This window comes from Leptonychotes weddellii, chromosome 1 (assembly GCF_054177405.1).
Source record: "Leptonychotes weddellii isolate Sample4059 chromosome 1, ASM5417740v2, whole genome shotgun sequence".
Lineage (NCBI taxonomy): Eukaryota > Metazoa > Chordata > Mammalia > Carnivora > Phocidae > Leptonychotes > Leptonychotes weddellii.
Window position 1 is genome coordinate 126,405,850 of NC_138369.1, and position 14,544 is coordinate 126,420,393.

The 14,544-nt window shown below is 48.9% G+C and overlaps 1 long non-coding RNA gene across 4 annotated transcripts in view; it reads right to left on the reverse strand.

Annotated features, from left to right (window-relative positions):
* The window catches only part of LOC115941221 (uncharacterized), a 34,317-nt gene extending 26,774 nt beyond the window's left edge, over positions 1-7,543 (reverse strand). For 3 of the 4 annotated variants that reach the window (XR_014148804.1, XR_014148800.1, XR_014148797.1), the window contains exon 1: positions 6,789-7,060. This is a non-coding gene — a long non-coding RNA (uncharacterized LOC115941221). Of the gene's footprint in view, positions 1-6,788; positions 7,061-7,178 lie in introns of those variants that run through there. The other variant, XR_014148805.1, reaches the window with a different exon arrangement.
* Between the last annotated feature and the right edge of the window lie 7,001 nt (positions 7,544-14,544).

A 14,544-nucleotide genomic window follows, 5' to 3' on the forward strand; every position in this document is an offset into this window, starting at 1 on the left:
GGGCAAACTTGATCTGCCGTCCCCAGCAGATGCCTAATTTGCATTAAACTCTTTGTTTTCCAGGGGTTTCTTTGGGGGAAGTCCTTCAAAGTTATGTGTAATAATTAAATCTTTTTTGAATAACTGGATTTTCTTTAAAATTGCGATCACTGGGAAAATAACTGGGCGAAAAAGGTAGAGTACAAGATGCATGTATGTGTGTGCACGTGTGTGTCTGTGTATCTCACATCCACAGACCTACAAAATACACCCAGAAAAAAAGTTCGCACGAAAATTGTGACCTGTAGATGATGAATTTATAAATAAATTTTACTGTCTTCTGTTTCCTCATCCAAATTGTCTATTAGTTCTTGCTTATGAAAGGTAAAAGAATTGTTCTCTTCAATTGTTAAGTCAGCAAAACACATTATAAAATGTTGTTTGATGCTCACAAGCATTTCTCGAGAGTGTGAGGAGGGCGGTGGCGTACAGCCCTTAGCCTCTCCGTCTCAATGTCTGTACAACAAGGACCCATCTTGAGGACTCCATGCTTTCAGTGGACCCACCAGGCCATTAGTAACGTGTGAGGGCAAAGGAGAAGCACAGATAGAAGCTTCTTGCCCACAGTCACCCAGGATGGCCCCACCTAGGATAAACCCAGGCCTGGAATGGGGTTCAAAGGCAAAGCCCAACCACCCCAGATTTCCCTGGTCTCCCCGAATGTCTAGCGGACTGGAGAGTTTCTCAGAGCAGAACCATTTCCAGTTTACTGCTGAATCTCCAGCACCAAGGACATGGGTTGGCACTTACTGGTCACTCAGTAAACAGTGGTTGAATGAATGAATGAATGAATGAGTGCATGCATGCATGACCTCTCACCTCACTTGATACTATAGGACATGTTAGCAGATGGCACTGCTTGTTTCGGGGCTATCTTTGGACTTGCAATCCCATCAAAGTAAGGAACAAAAATCTGAGATGTGTAGAAAGATCTCAGAGCTCAACAAAGGGGGTTCAGACTTTCATTTGTTAGGAAGATTTCAGCTCCTGTTGGTTCCTATAGGAGGCTTCTTTCAAAGAGCTCAGCTCCCCGGCAATGGGCATGACCTACAAGGGGCTGGCTATCTCCTGTGGGGGTTGATATAGAAGGGGCCGTGCTGGCTGTAAAGAAAGACCGAATGTCCTCTAAGTTTCCTTCTGATTCAAATGCTACAGCAAATGCAATTCCTGCTTGGGAAACATTATGCAAATGTGTCTTTTTCTCCCCAAACTATTCTTCAACCCTGACGTCATTCCTGTGCTATCAAAGCCCTTCTTTGAAGCGGTCAACTATGATTCAAGGGAACAGCTGGGTCCGTCCTTGCAGCAACCAGGGGAGTGACAGTCACCTGTTAAGAAAGCCTCCTCTGGGTGCCCTGGCCTGGTCTGGGACCGGAGAAGGGGAGTCTTGTGGAACTGTCGCTGGTCTGTTCCACAGGTCTTTGCCGGACCTAATCCCCAGGAAGACACGCTGTAGGACGGGTGACATTCTCAGTATGTAACCACTGCGGCTGCAAGGACACTGGCCACTCCAGAACGATGCGACACTGGAGACATGGCCTAGAAGGGTATCTGCAAGCAGCCTGCGTTTGCTTGCTGGATCCTGGGGAGGTCCTGGCTGGGGGCCGGGCGGCCAGGGCAGCAGGGGGCACTGAGGAAGCTAAGAGCGACAGCTACTGAGTAACTGGCACAGAAGGCTCTGAAGAGTGTACGAACCAGAATGGCCAGCCTAGCGCACACCAGCTAGACGTTGGCCCAGCTCTAAAACCGCTTCGGAGCAGGGCGACCTTCTGGCACAGGAGGCAGCCCCTTTGCTCCAAGCCACATTTTATGGAGTTCTTTTATTAGTCTCGCATGTAACCCGTAGCCACATCATAAAATTAAACACCCCATTCTGTACATCTAGTCCACTGGCTTCTTGAGCCCTGATTAGCACTGGGCTTTTCCCTTTGGGGGTTGTATTACAGTAACATTAAAACTTACGGAAAAGGAATCTTTGCTGGGAGCAGCCAAATCCTTCCGACCTCAGTTGACGCCGTAGCCACGGTGTCACCCAGTTTCTGAAGCCCCTTTGCCAGTTGGTCTCTCTCGGCTTCTTTCATTCCTACCCCTCCCCGCCCCTCCCTCCGGGTCCCTTCCCCGTCCCTAGGCCCTCCAGTGATGAGCCTGGGTGCTCAGAGCCTGGCCTGGAGGCAGCGGCCAGGGTAGCCCCAACTCACCCCGGAGAGTAAATTTAGCCCGTGGGTGATATCCCAGATGGAGAGGTTATCTTTAGCCTGGCAGAGGTTAGCAGTCAGTCTGGGCCGTGCAGTGAACCAGCAGAGGGAGCGGGGAAGGAGGAAAGGGAAGGAATACTCGAGAGTCTACAATAGCCGTGCTCAAGTGTACTCAGGTGGTAGAGAACTCGGAGTCGGGGCGTGCTTCCTGAAACATGAGGCTGTTCCGGGAACACCCTGGAATAATGGCCTGTTTCATTCCATCCATGAAGGAGGAACAATTTTAATAGCAGAAACTACGGCTACATTATGGGCCGGCAGTATAAAACTGCAAGCACACGTGTTCTTTAAAAAAAAGGAACAAACTCAGCAAGATCGGTGGTTTTCAAGCTTTCCCATTCATATGTTTACTGCTTGTTCATTAGTTTTGTTGCCTGCAGGTGCTAAAGGTTTAAGAGTCAAAAAAAAAAAAGGCACGGAAATAAAAAAAATTTACGTGGAAAAATCACATTACCTGAATTAGGGGAAAGGCCACCACCATTCGATTTGAAAGGTAGGACATGTCAGTCGGCCTCAGGAATACCAAGGAATCAGCTTCGAAAGAAGTAGGATGCCTTTTCCTAAACTATTCTAGAAAGACCGTAGACGCTTCCTTAGGGAGATGAAAATACCTTTCCTTGTTATCATCCCAATACAAGAAATCCTTCTTCCTTTTCACTCACTGAAATCTTTCCTCATACCCACAGCCTCTTGTTTGGCCTTCCTTATTGAACAGTTCATCGGCATCTTACTTACTACCAGGGGAAACTGAGCTCCCAGTTTGAACCTGAGCTGGAGATCTGACATGTCTGGGCTCGTCTGCCTGACAACTACAGGAGAGGCCCCGGAGCTTCCGGGAGGGAGCCTGTTCTGTGGGAAAGGTGACCCGAGGAACCTGGACTAACCCAGCAAGGCAGTCCTGTCCAATGGAGGAGAAGAGCAATTAATTCTGAGTATCCCTTGGCCAAACATGCATTGGACATGAGTCTTATCAGGAGCAGCAGGACCGTAAGGAAAAACTGGGAAGACCATTGTGCTGGAGTTTTTCGAGAATTCAGAGAACAGACAGTAGAGCTTTGGGACCTCACTACTGGAACTTTGTGCAGAGGGAAGGGAGACAGGCAAAGAACCTTCTTCCTCATTCCCCAGAGCTTTGGCTTCAGAGTGCCTAGGGGGGGCCCAACTGTGACTTGCGTGGCTAGCAGGAACAGGCCCCGGGGGCTCCTAGGACAAGTCAGAGAGGTTGTACAGGGGGCTGGAAATCCTTGGCTATAGGCAGCCATAGGGTCCAGGGCCACAAAGAAGACGTCTGTCCTCAGAAAGTGAGACCTGGGACCACCCAGCTGACTTTGCCACGCACTTAAATAATTAAGTCACCTTTTGTCCTTCTCTTTGTTGGATTACATGATGCCAGTGTGGTCACCTTTATTTTAACACTATATGAGTGCATTTTGGTCCTCCTTACTCAGCTAGAAGTTACTTTATTCATCTCTGTGACTCTCCCTCCTACCAGTACGTAGCAGAGTAACCAAGAAATGACAGGGCATTTATAAATACTTTAATGAGAGTCTACCCAATAAATACTTAGCTGCTCTCCATCGGATATACTCCTTATGATCCACCCTGGCAGCACGGTGGTACTTGCTAAAATGGCCCAACATTTCCTATCCGTATTAAACCTGTGCCCAGCCATGTCTCCTTGGATCTTTATCCACTACCCTTGGGCCAGACCTGTCTTACCCCAGGTAGTATTTGAGATATCCAGATTTTATCATTCCACCATTATTACTAAGCATCATCATAATGTGCAAGACTAGTTCTCCAGTTCTCAAGGTCAATGAACCCTAAATCTCTTTTCCAGATCACCAACAAGCATAACATCACCATGACCTGCAAAGGTACTGAGTATGTCCACAACAACCTCAGTAGTTCATCATAAAAAATGTAAAAAAAGCTCTCGGCTCTGGGCTCTTTCTGTCTTTATTACTGGACTGTGAGCTCCTGGAGGGCACTGGTCTATTCTTCGCCCCCCCCCTTTTTTTTTTTAAAGATTTTATTTATTTATTTGACAGAGAGAGAGATAGCGAGAGCAGGAACACAAGCAGGGGGAGTGGGAGAGGGAGAAGCAGGCTTCCCGCCGAGCAGGGAGCCCGATGCGGGGCTCGATCCCAGGACCCTGGGAACATGACCTGAGCCGAAGGCAGACGCTTAACGACTGAGCCACCCAGGCGCCCCTATTCTTTCCCTTTATACTCACTTCTGCCCCAGACCTGGTTTAATATCCTGCAGATAAGAGGTTCTGAATAATTGGCATCTCTGGGCAAAGAAACGCTGAATTAAGGCTGTTGCCTCTGGGCAGGAAGATGATGAGCTAAGGGTCTGGTTGGACCCTTGGGAATCATTTGAGTATTTAAATCATGTGCACGTATCCCATTTCCAATTAAAATGTTCTAAAGCAAGTTCTAAGTAAACAGAAATACAACAAAGAACAAGACACAGCCCTGCCCCTCTGAGCAGTGGTGCTGACAGGTGCTCATAGTTGACACCGTACCCTTTGGAGTCAAGTGTCCACATCGTGTCACTGGCCCCATGGAAAGCCTCGCTGAAATCAAGCAGGATTGTGCAATGACCTGCCTGGCTCTCGGCCCTCACAGTCCGTTCCTCATAACTGGGCCGACAAGACTTCCTGCTATGCCCAGGCCCCAGGACTAATCCTGCTCCTCGTCTGGAGAGATTTTAAGGGACTTCGGGCTTAGGTGACTGACTCTGCCTTTGTATTCCCTTGGCAGAGGGTGGTCCAGATCTCTGGTGAGAATACCCGTCGTCTCCATTTTTAGTTTGCTTGATCGAGAAATCCATCAAGGGGTTAAGTGATGCATCTATGAGGTCAGAGGCTTTCCCAGTCCCCCCATTTATTGACCAAATGCAATTATTCAGAACCTCTTATCTGCAGGATATTAAACCAGGTCTGGGGCAGAAGTGAGTATAAAGGGGAAAGAATAGGGGCGCCTGGGTGGCTCAGTCGTTAAGCGTCTGCCTTCAGCTCAGGTCATGATCCCAGGGTCCTGGGATCGAGCCCCATATCGGGCTCCCTGCTCAGCGGGAAGCCTGCTTCTCCCTCTCCCACTCCCCCTGCTTGTGTTCCTGCTCTCGCTATCTCTCTCTCTGTCAAATAAATAAATAAAATCTTTAAAAAAAAAAAAAAGGGGGGGGGGAGAATAGACCAGTGCCCTCCAGGAGCTCACAGTCCAGTAATAAAGACAGAAAGAGCCCAGAGCCGAGAGCTTGACTGCATATGGTCAAGTGTGACAGAGGAGAGATGGAAAGATTGCTTTGGGTCATGGGCTGGGAGATAAAGGGGCAGTCCAGGAAAGCTTCTGGGAGGGACGACTTTGCTCACTTGAAAGCTGGTGGGATTTCAGTAGCTGCAGATAGAGCCTGCCAGATCAAGGCTGTGGCCTGGGAAGGTGATTCCGGTTCACACAATATAAAGGCTCCGCACTTCCTTGGGGAGAACACAAAATGGAAGGCGAAAGGAGCTGCGCCCTGAGAGCCTCTCACCATCCTGTCTGCTGACTACCTGGACCTCACGCTCCATCCCTAATAACATTCCTGCCCCCAGGAAGCCCACCCCACCTCTCCCAGGCAGGATTAGTCGTCCTGTCTGTTGCCCTCCTGAGGCCTGCCGTCTGTTCTCGAAAGTCAGGGAGATTTAGAGGTTGTGCGCAGACTCTGGGGATGCCATGCTGCCAGGGTTCAAATCCTGGCTCAGCCACTGACTTCCTGAGTCATCTTACGCAAGGTGCTTACCCTCTCTGGGCCTCAGTTTCACCATCTGTCAAATGGAATATTAATGGCCCCTCCCTCCTAAAGTCACTGTGAGGATTAAAGAAGTGAGTGCTCCCAGACCATGAGAGCGGCGCCTGCCTGGGTGTCTTGGCTACAAGAGCCCCAGGGTGCAGTTACTCTTCACTGGACTGTCTGGCCTCCTGAACTCCAGAACCTTGAGGACCAGGGTCACGGCTCTTCATCTAGGACTCTCTCTCTCAGGCTGCGGGCTTAGAGGCGTCCAGCAAAATAGGTATGCAATTACTATCTTCCGAAGGGAGGAACAACACAGGGCCATGAAAAGGGAAAAACAAACAAAACAACAACAACAACAACAAAAACACGAGTCAAGGCCAAACGCAAAGACAAAGCAACACACATGAAATGATGGGAAATGAACGTAGAACAATGTAGGGGCTGAGAATTTGCCATCCTTCGGAGGAGAAATATCCTGTCACCCCCCTCATCTCTCAACAGGGCACCAAGCGTCTGGGAGTGAAGGATTTTGCCCTTCCCTTCCAGGCCCAGCGGGCCCAGGCGCTCCCTCCCCCGCGGGCGGTCCTCTCCTCCCCACCCACCCCACCCCCCGCCCCCCTCCCCCCTCCTCCTCCTCCGCTCCCGCCCTCCTCCTCCGCCGCCCCCCTCCCCCCTCCCCGCCCCCCACCCCAGCCTGGCCGCAGCCCTGACCTCGGCTCCCACGCGGGCCAGCAGCCGGCGGGCGGGCGGGGCAGGAAGGGGGAGACGCGGCTCCGGGCACCCGAGATCCTTAACTGCAGCTTCCAAAGCCCTGGCTGATCCTAATCAGTGTGGGAAAGGAGCGCGGGCCGCCGGCCGGCCGCAGACGCCGCCTCTTTTCATAAACTTTATCGCCGCGCACAGCCGTTGATAAAGCATCGTAAATAAGCGGGCGGCCGGAGTGTGCCGGAGCCCGGGCTGCTAGCGCACGCCCGCCCCGGCCCCGGCGCTCCCCGGGGAGATGAATCACGCGCAGAGCTGGAAGGAGTTCCGTGTTCTCCTCCTCTGCAGACCAGCGCCACAAATAACCATGCATTCCTCCCCTGCCCAGAAACCCCTCACCTTTTGTTTTATGGATTCAATAAAAAGCCCAGGAGTTTTCCTTCTGGCTGCCTGGCCACCCCTCCTTCCCCGGGGAGGTGAGTGTGCTGGCCTGAGTTATCCTCTTGCCTCTGGTTAAGCTCCCCGGGCTGGGTTGGGCCCGGGCCTGTGGCTCCTTTATCCCAAATCCCCTTTGGCTCCTGCACCACGGAGAGGGACTGGAGCAGGGGGAGGAGGAGTGACTTGCAGTCTCTAGTGGCAGGTGATGAGGACCCGGTTCCCACAAAACTCGCCTTGGACGTGTGTGCATGGAGAACTTGCTGAGGCCTAGTCACGGCAGGAGCCCCGGGCTCTGGGCTTGGCCTGCCCGGGGAGGATTTAAGGCAGAGAGAGTGCGGTCCCCTGGCTGCCAAGGCCCGGAGGGACCCCCACCACTTAAACTATAGTTTGAAAGTGGAAGTGCCTGCGATGTTATTTGGCAGATCTGAGGATCTGCATTCTTTAGTTCTTGAAATTGTGACTGGAGGGCCCCCACATTAACCCATGGCACAATTTGGAGACTGAAGTTTGAGGAAGACTGCGCAAGTATGAAGGAATATAGAAAGATGGGGAAGCATCTCGGCTCAGCCACCAGAACCTGGTCTCTTGCCCAGAATTGCTACCCCCTGGCTCTGGGCCCTGGTGCAGCCACTGACCCTCTCTGGGCCTCAGGTTCCTCATCTTCCTGTCCAGTGAGTGAATAATATCTAAAAGGATCCTACTGTATAGGAAATAACATCCTGTTTATAAATCACTGCATTTCTGAGGTGCCCTATCACAGGCCCGTCTGAGAAACACTGTTTTGTCCTCTTGGAAGAAACCAGGGCATGGCCAGCTTCTGGAACTGACCCCTGGTTAGTGAGGTTAACACTGGACTTTACTCCTCATGGAAGTCACAGAGGTCCAGAGTCTCTCAGGCCAGAAGGAAGTCCACCTATGAGGCAAAAAGCCATCTAAAAATAAAATCCTGCCTACCCTAACAGTGTTAGCACGGGGCTTCTTGGGGGCCCCGGTATAAGGGGCCCAATGACTGTGGCTCTGCTTCATGTGAGAGGGACTGGTTGGCTCAGAACACCTTATCTAGAAAAGTCAACGTTTCCCTCAGTGGGAAATGAGGCTAGGAGGAAAAGGGCCTCTGATGGCAGCTGTAGAGATAGCAAAACCTGGTGGGAGTCCTAACGAGGTTGCCTTGGGTGTAAGGTTCCCTGGGAGTGTGGGTGGGGAGCCTCCCCTCCAGCCATGGCCAAGAGGAGGAGCTCCCTCATGAAACAGAAATGGACAAAGGCCCGCTTCTTCCAGAACCCATTTCTGACACTACCTCATGTCCCCAGGGAATGTGTGGCCCCAGACAGACTTCATTTCCTGATCTCTAGATAGAAAGCCACTCAGTCTTTTCCCCTCATTTGCATGATGTCAAAAAAAAAAAAAAAAAATGAGTCATGCTGAATTGTCATTTGTTAAGAAATTCTGGCAAGAGGTTCCCAACTGAGATTGGAGTTGATTTCTCAAAAAAGGGATGCATACTAACTCAAACACTGATTTATTATGTGAATGCGATCAACGTCTTGGGCCTCAGTTTTCCCATCCATGAATCCTGATGTGTTTCTTTCCACTCTAACCGACTGGGCCTCTAACATAGTCAGGACTATCGTAAGTGGAAGTAAAATTTTTAAACTTTCCAGAGCAGAGATGAGTTAGGGAAACGTATCTAAATGGGACTCTTCCACAATCGTTCCTGCTTTCTAGTTTGTCTGCTGCTGTGCAGGTGAGCAACCAAAGCAAAAAAGGAGAGAACTCGTCAAAAAGATAGGGCTCCATGTCAAGGTTGGGGTTAATCTACCAATTATTTTATAATAGAAGGGGTTCTGAACCTTTCACAGTCACAGAACTTTATAGATTTTGATGAAAATCACGTGCTCCTCTCTCTCCCCTCCCCCCAAATGCACGTACAAATACACACTTGTCTTGGCAGATCATTTCAGGGGTTCACAGACCCCCTGAAGCCCCATCCAAGGGCCCTATTAGGAAATACTAAATAATAAATATTTAATAAATGATTGATCCTCTGTTTCTTTATCTGTACAAAGGAAATACTGTTCACCTGCAACCAGTTTCCTGAAAAAGGAGGAGGGTGGATAGGCCTGTGCTGTTTTAAAACACATCGGTTCTCTGCCTGGCATCCGTGTAATATTGATGCAATTCTATTACCATTGTCCGCCCCAGTCGCTCTCTCTTCTGCTTCACGGGATGTAAATTGCCGCGCAAGACAGCAGTAGTCCCGGCTTGTGAAATTCCCTCAGCAAACCCTCTGGTACGCCAGCGCTGTCAGTCTTCACACTTGCTTGTTAGAGACGTAATGAGTCCCCACGGAGACCAAGGGGAAGGCTGGAGGTAGCTCTGCAGGCCCTCAAAGGGTAATAACCACCAAGGTAGGAATGTCCCAAAGGATACCCTTGTGGCTTTAAAAGTCAATGTAACTTTCCAAAGAGTCTTCCTTTCTCCCAGAGTGTGTTGTAATATTACAGAAATGAACTCACTGAAGCAAAACCAAGGTTTAGGGGAAACGCTCTTGATGAAGTTATCAGCTAATATGTTCAATAGAGTCAGTCCATTTGGAACAGGGAGCCAAACCTCAATTTCTATGTCACCCATATAATGAAGGGATGCGATTAGATCCCATGGTCCTTGATCTTTCTGGGTTCACATCTTCCTTGGGACGTAAGCTGTGGGTCCTGGCAGAAAAGAGACGTGCACTGGACACCGACTCTTAACACGCTTTTACTCACAATGTAAGGGCCTCGCAGAAGGCTGGCGGTCCAGCCGGGAAACACCAGATTCCTAGAAGCTGCACTCCCCACCCCTCCCTAATGCCTCTCCTGCCTCAGTTGCTGAGGCTCTTGGGATCCCCTGATAAGTCCATCTGTGGCTGCGGGGCCAAGTCCTTGACCATTTCTCAGAGCCTCTGCAAACAGAGGACGGAGGGAAGTGTTCTTCCTGCGGCTGCTGTGAAAATAACCTGCTCTAAACTTGCCGTGGGGGCTGTTTAGGAGGCAAAGCTCCAACAGCCGTCTCCCAGACAATGGCACGCAACCGTAACTCAATGTTGGGTTTTGTTTTGTTTTTTTGTGGAGATGAGGAATGAGGAGGGATGGGGGGACTGGAACATGGGATAAAGAGTGGGGAGCAGTCAGAACATGCAGACCGCACGGTGCTTGGAGAAGTGAGCGCTAAGGGTTTTGAGAAAGCCCGGGTGAGCAGCCATCTTCCCTGTGTGGGAAGCTCTGCGGCTTCTCAACAGACAGAGGGGCTCCTCCTACAGCACCTGGGCCCTGCCTTACTGTGGTTCATAAATATTCACTGCCCCTCCCTGGGGAAAGAGGATATTTCTCCTCCTCGCTGACATCGGACTTGGCCATATGGTTAGCCCTGGCCGGGGCAATGAGCAGAAGTGACATCCGTCACTTCCAGGCAGAAGATTCAAGAGCCACCTTGAGGTTTACCACACGCTTTTCTCCCTCTGCCACAAGACTGGCCATATTCCAAATTGACCGCTCCGTCAGCCCGGTCCCCGAGTGAAGGCCACCCGGAGCAGTCCTGCAGTCAGCCTGTCAGAAACCTCAGGCGAGTGCGAGAAAAACATTTGGCGTATGAGCTCTTGAGATCTTGGAGTTGTTTGTGACAGTCGCAGAGCCAAACCTAAGGTACTGATACAGTCTCCTCCTTTGGAAAGGAAGAGAGATGGGTCCCCAGCATGGCCCTCACTAGCAGACAGGGCTGTGACGACAGCACCAGCCGATGTCGGCAGGGGGCAGGTGCACGCCCCTTCCATCCATCCCTCTCCCTGACACTGCCATAGTAACCCCCGTACCCACCGCCAGCCGAGCACTCGTGAGCCTGGCCAGGAGCCCATCCGTCGAGCCACCTATAGCGGGTCGAGTGGTAGCCCCCCAAAAGATAGGTCTATATCCTAACTCCCCAAACCCGTGAATGGGACCTGATTTGCAGATGTAATGAAATAAGGATCTCTAGATAAGTCACCCTCGTTTTCCCCGCACACACTCTACATCCAACGACGAGCGCCCTCATGAAGGTGAAGAGGGGAAGACAGAGGCAGAAAGTGGATGACAAGAACACCGGGAGCCACCAGACGCTGAAAGAAGCAAGGAACGATCCTCCCCTAGAGCTCTTGGAGGGAGCCCAAGACCCTGCTCACATCGACGTTTCAGACTTCTGGCCTCCAGAACGGTTAAGAAAATAAATTTCTGTTGTTTCAAGCCACGCTGTTTGTAGTAATTTGATATGGCCACCGTAGAAAACTAACGCCCCACCTTGGCAAAGTATCTTTTCTTCATGAGTTCCTCCCTCTAACATAATTCTTAAAGGCAAGAACTACAAACCAGTATACTAATGGATTAGGAAGAAAGCCTCTCTTTCTCTCTACCCGGTCCCCAGGGCAGGACCGCAATTATGTTTGAAGGGGAGAATGCCAGCTCACAAAACCCGACTGGGCTATTTCCTCTCCAGAGGGGACACCAGCAGTGAGAGAGGTTGAATCCTTGATTATGGGCTGTGCAGAAACCGATGCTCAGAATAAAGAGCTCCTGGAATCAAAGCTCAGGGGATGGTGCCTGGAGTTTTAGAGTCTCCAGGGTGGAGAGAGATCATGTCCGACATCTTCAGATAGAAGTTTTAGATGCACAAGAGAGTTTAAAGGATTTTTGCACATTTGTTTATTTTTTCACTTTGTTGGGGACCGTGAGGCCCAGAGGGGTGCAGTCTGCCCAGGGTCACAAAAGAATTAGGGGCTAATTCCTGCGCCGCCATTCAGCACAGGAAGGTGCTTACTTCTCCACAGGAGTCTGGCCATCAGCCTCTGTGCTATAACCCCTCCCTACGAGGACTGGAGCTCTAGCCACCTGGCGTGGGTCCTTCCTAAGGCCTCAACTCTCCTAGCTTGGGGCCTTCACTCAGTATCATTTAAGTATCTTAAAATGCATGTTCATGCCACATCAAACTAATTTTTTAAGGGGGCTGCAGAGGGAGAGAGATAATCCCAAGTAGGCTCCACACCCAGCGGGGAGCCCTACATGGGGCTCGATCCCACAACCCTGAGATCATGACCTGAGCCAAAATCAAGGGTCAGACACTTAACCGGACTGAGCCACCCAGGCGCCCCAAACATCATTTTTATCTTGAAATGTTTCCATAGTTCTTTTATAATTTTTGCTTTGGAAAGTAATAACTTATAACTAACTTGTCTGATTTTAGATGTTCTACAGTGGTCTCAGCAATCTTCATTCAGACTCAAGAAAATTGAACCATAGGTTGTTTGCAAATGCAGTGAAATGTTTTGGAATGCTAAGTCTCATGATTCATAAAACTGAAATCATGCTTCCTCTGTACAGATTTAATCTAATCAGTACACACTGTACAGACAATGTGGGTATTAATTATCCGCATTTTATGTTTTCAAGCAGAATTACCACTCTCCCAAGGATATCCAACTAGGAATGAAAGAAGCCAAGAGAACTGAAATTCAGGTCTTCAGACTCCAAGAAGAGCCCCCTTTCTATTGAGCCCAGCAGAGTTTCTGTTCAAAAGATTCACAGCCTCTCAAAGAATAATGAATATGTCAGGCACCCGGGTGGTTCAGCCGGTTGGGCGTCTGCCTTGGGCTCAGGTCATGATCCCTGGGTCCTGGGATCGATCCCCGCATCAGGCTCCCTGCTCAGTGGGGAGTCTGCTTCTCCCTCTGCCCCTCCCCCCGACTCGGGCATGCTCTCTCTCTCTCTCTATCACAAAATTAAATAAATAAAATCTTTTAAAAAAAAGAATAATGAATATGTCAAAAAGACACAGAAGTCAACTTGAAAACACTTCTACTGGTCAAATTTGGGGCAATTTACTTATCAAAATAAATAATGATAGTAATACATTGTAATTATTGAGAAAATAGGAATCTCTAAGTCCATACTAATACAAAAAAAAGAGAGAGGAAAGAAAGTTTTTCCTTACAGTAAACTATCAACTAATAGATGGAGTAATGATGGAATTTTTTAAATCGCCATTTAGCAGCCATTATAGCAATAATTAATTCATCCAGGAGACACCAGCAGATGTTAAAATCGGGGGTAAAGTAAAAGTGAATAAGAAATGGGAAATTTGCATAGTTTCAGAGTACCTCCACACAAAATTCTTATTCATGACAAAGAGAGAGCAATTTTATAATGAAATATCAGGAGGTAATATCAGACAAATGCAAACAGAGAGACATTCTCCAAAATAATCATAATATAATATTGAAAACTATCCAAGTTGTAAAAGTCAAGGGAAGACTGAGGGAGAGCTCTGCGTGAATAAAGTAGGAGACATGACAGGTGACCCTGAACTGGGTCCTTTTGTTCTAACAAACCTGATTTGGTTAATTGTCAAACCCTGAACAGCATCTGAGGCTAGATGATTGGGAGGCTTCGGTGTTAATTTCCTTATTTTTATGATGGCATTACAGTGATGTAGGAGAATTTCCTTGTTTGGAGAATTGTACACTACAGTTTTCAGGCTCAAGGAAAGAAGTTCTTTGTTTTATTTTTGCCATCTTTGAGTAAGTATGAAATTATTTCAAAACAAAAAATAAATTTAAAGAAGAAATTTAGACACAAACAAGTCAAAGTAGTGAATAGTAAGCATATTTTTGTCTGTTTCCCAGAAATAGGCTGCCTCCCTCAAGGACAGGGTAGTAACCTGTGGGTTCCGGCTGCGTGGTGCAGTGTTACGAAGACAGGCGTACGATGAATGTCCGCACGCGAGTCCTACAACCTCACTAGTTCAAACTGATGGGGCTGAATGTCATTTACAATCAACCTTTGGTTAGCAATGGCTCTTTCGTTTTACCTTTAGACTTGACCCATTCCATGAAAAAGCAGTAGTGCAAAAGAAAACACTTAAGGGTATTGAAATGGGTCCCTCTAAAAGGAACACTTTAATGAATGTGTTTTTAAAAAACAAAATTTTGTATCATGAATGCTGAGTTTCTTCGAGGCGAGGAGGGAGGGTGCACCAGAAATGAATAAGCTATTATCAGGGTGTAAGATGAACAAAAGCAACACCGACTTACCACCACACAGAACAATACACCTTCCTGCGTTGGATTCTCCTGCCATTACTACTAAGTGATGAATTTCCAATGAAACACTATTCAGTGTGTGTGTGTCTACTTATCTGCCGATGATTGCCTTGCCTGCCCTCCCTCCTTCCCTTCCTTCCTTCCTTCCTCATTGTCTTAATGCACTCAGCATTGTCTGGGTTGATCGGAAAGTCTATTTTTCTTGCAGACTTTAGGAAATCTACA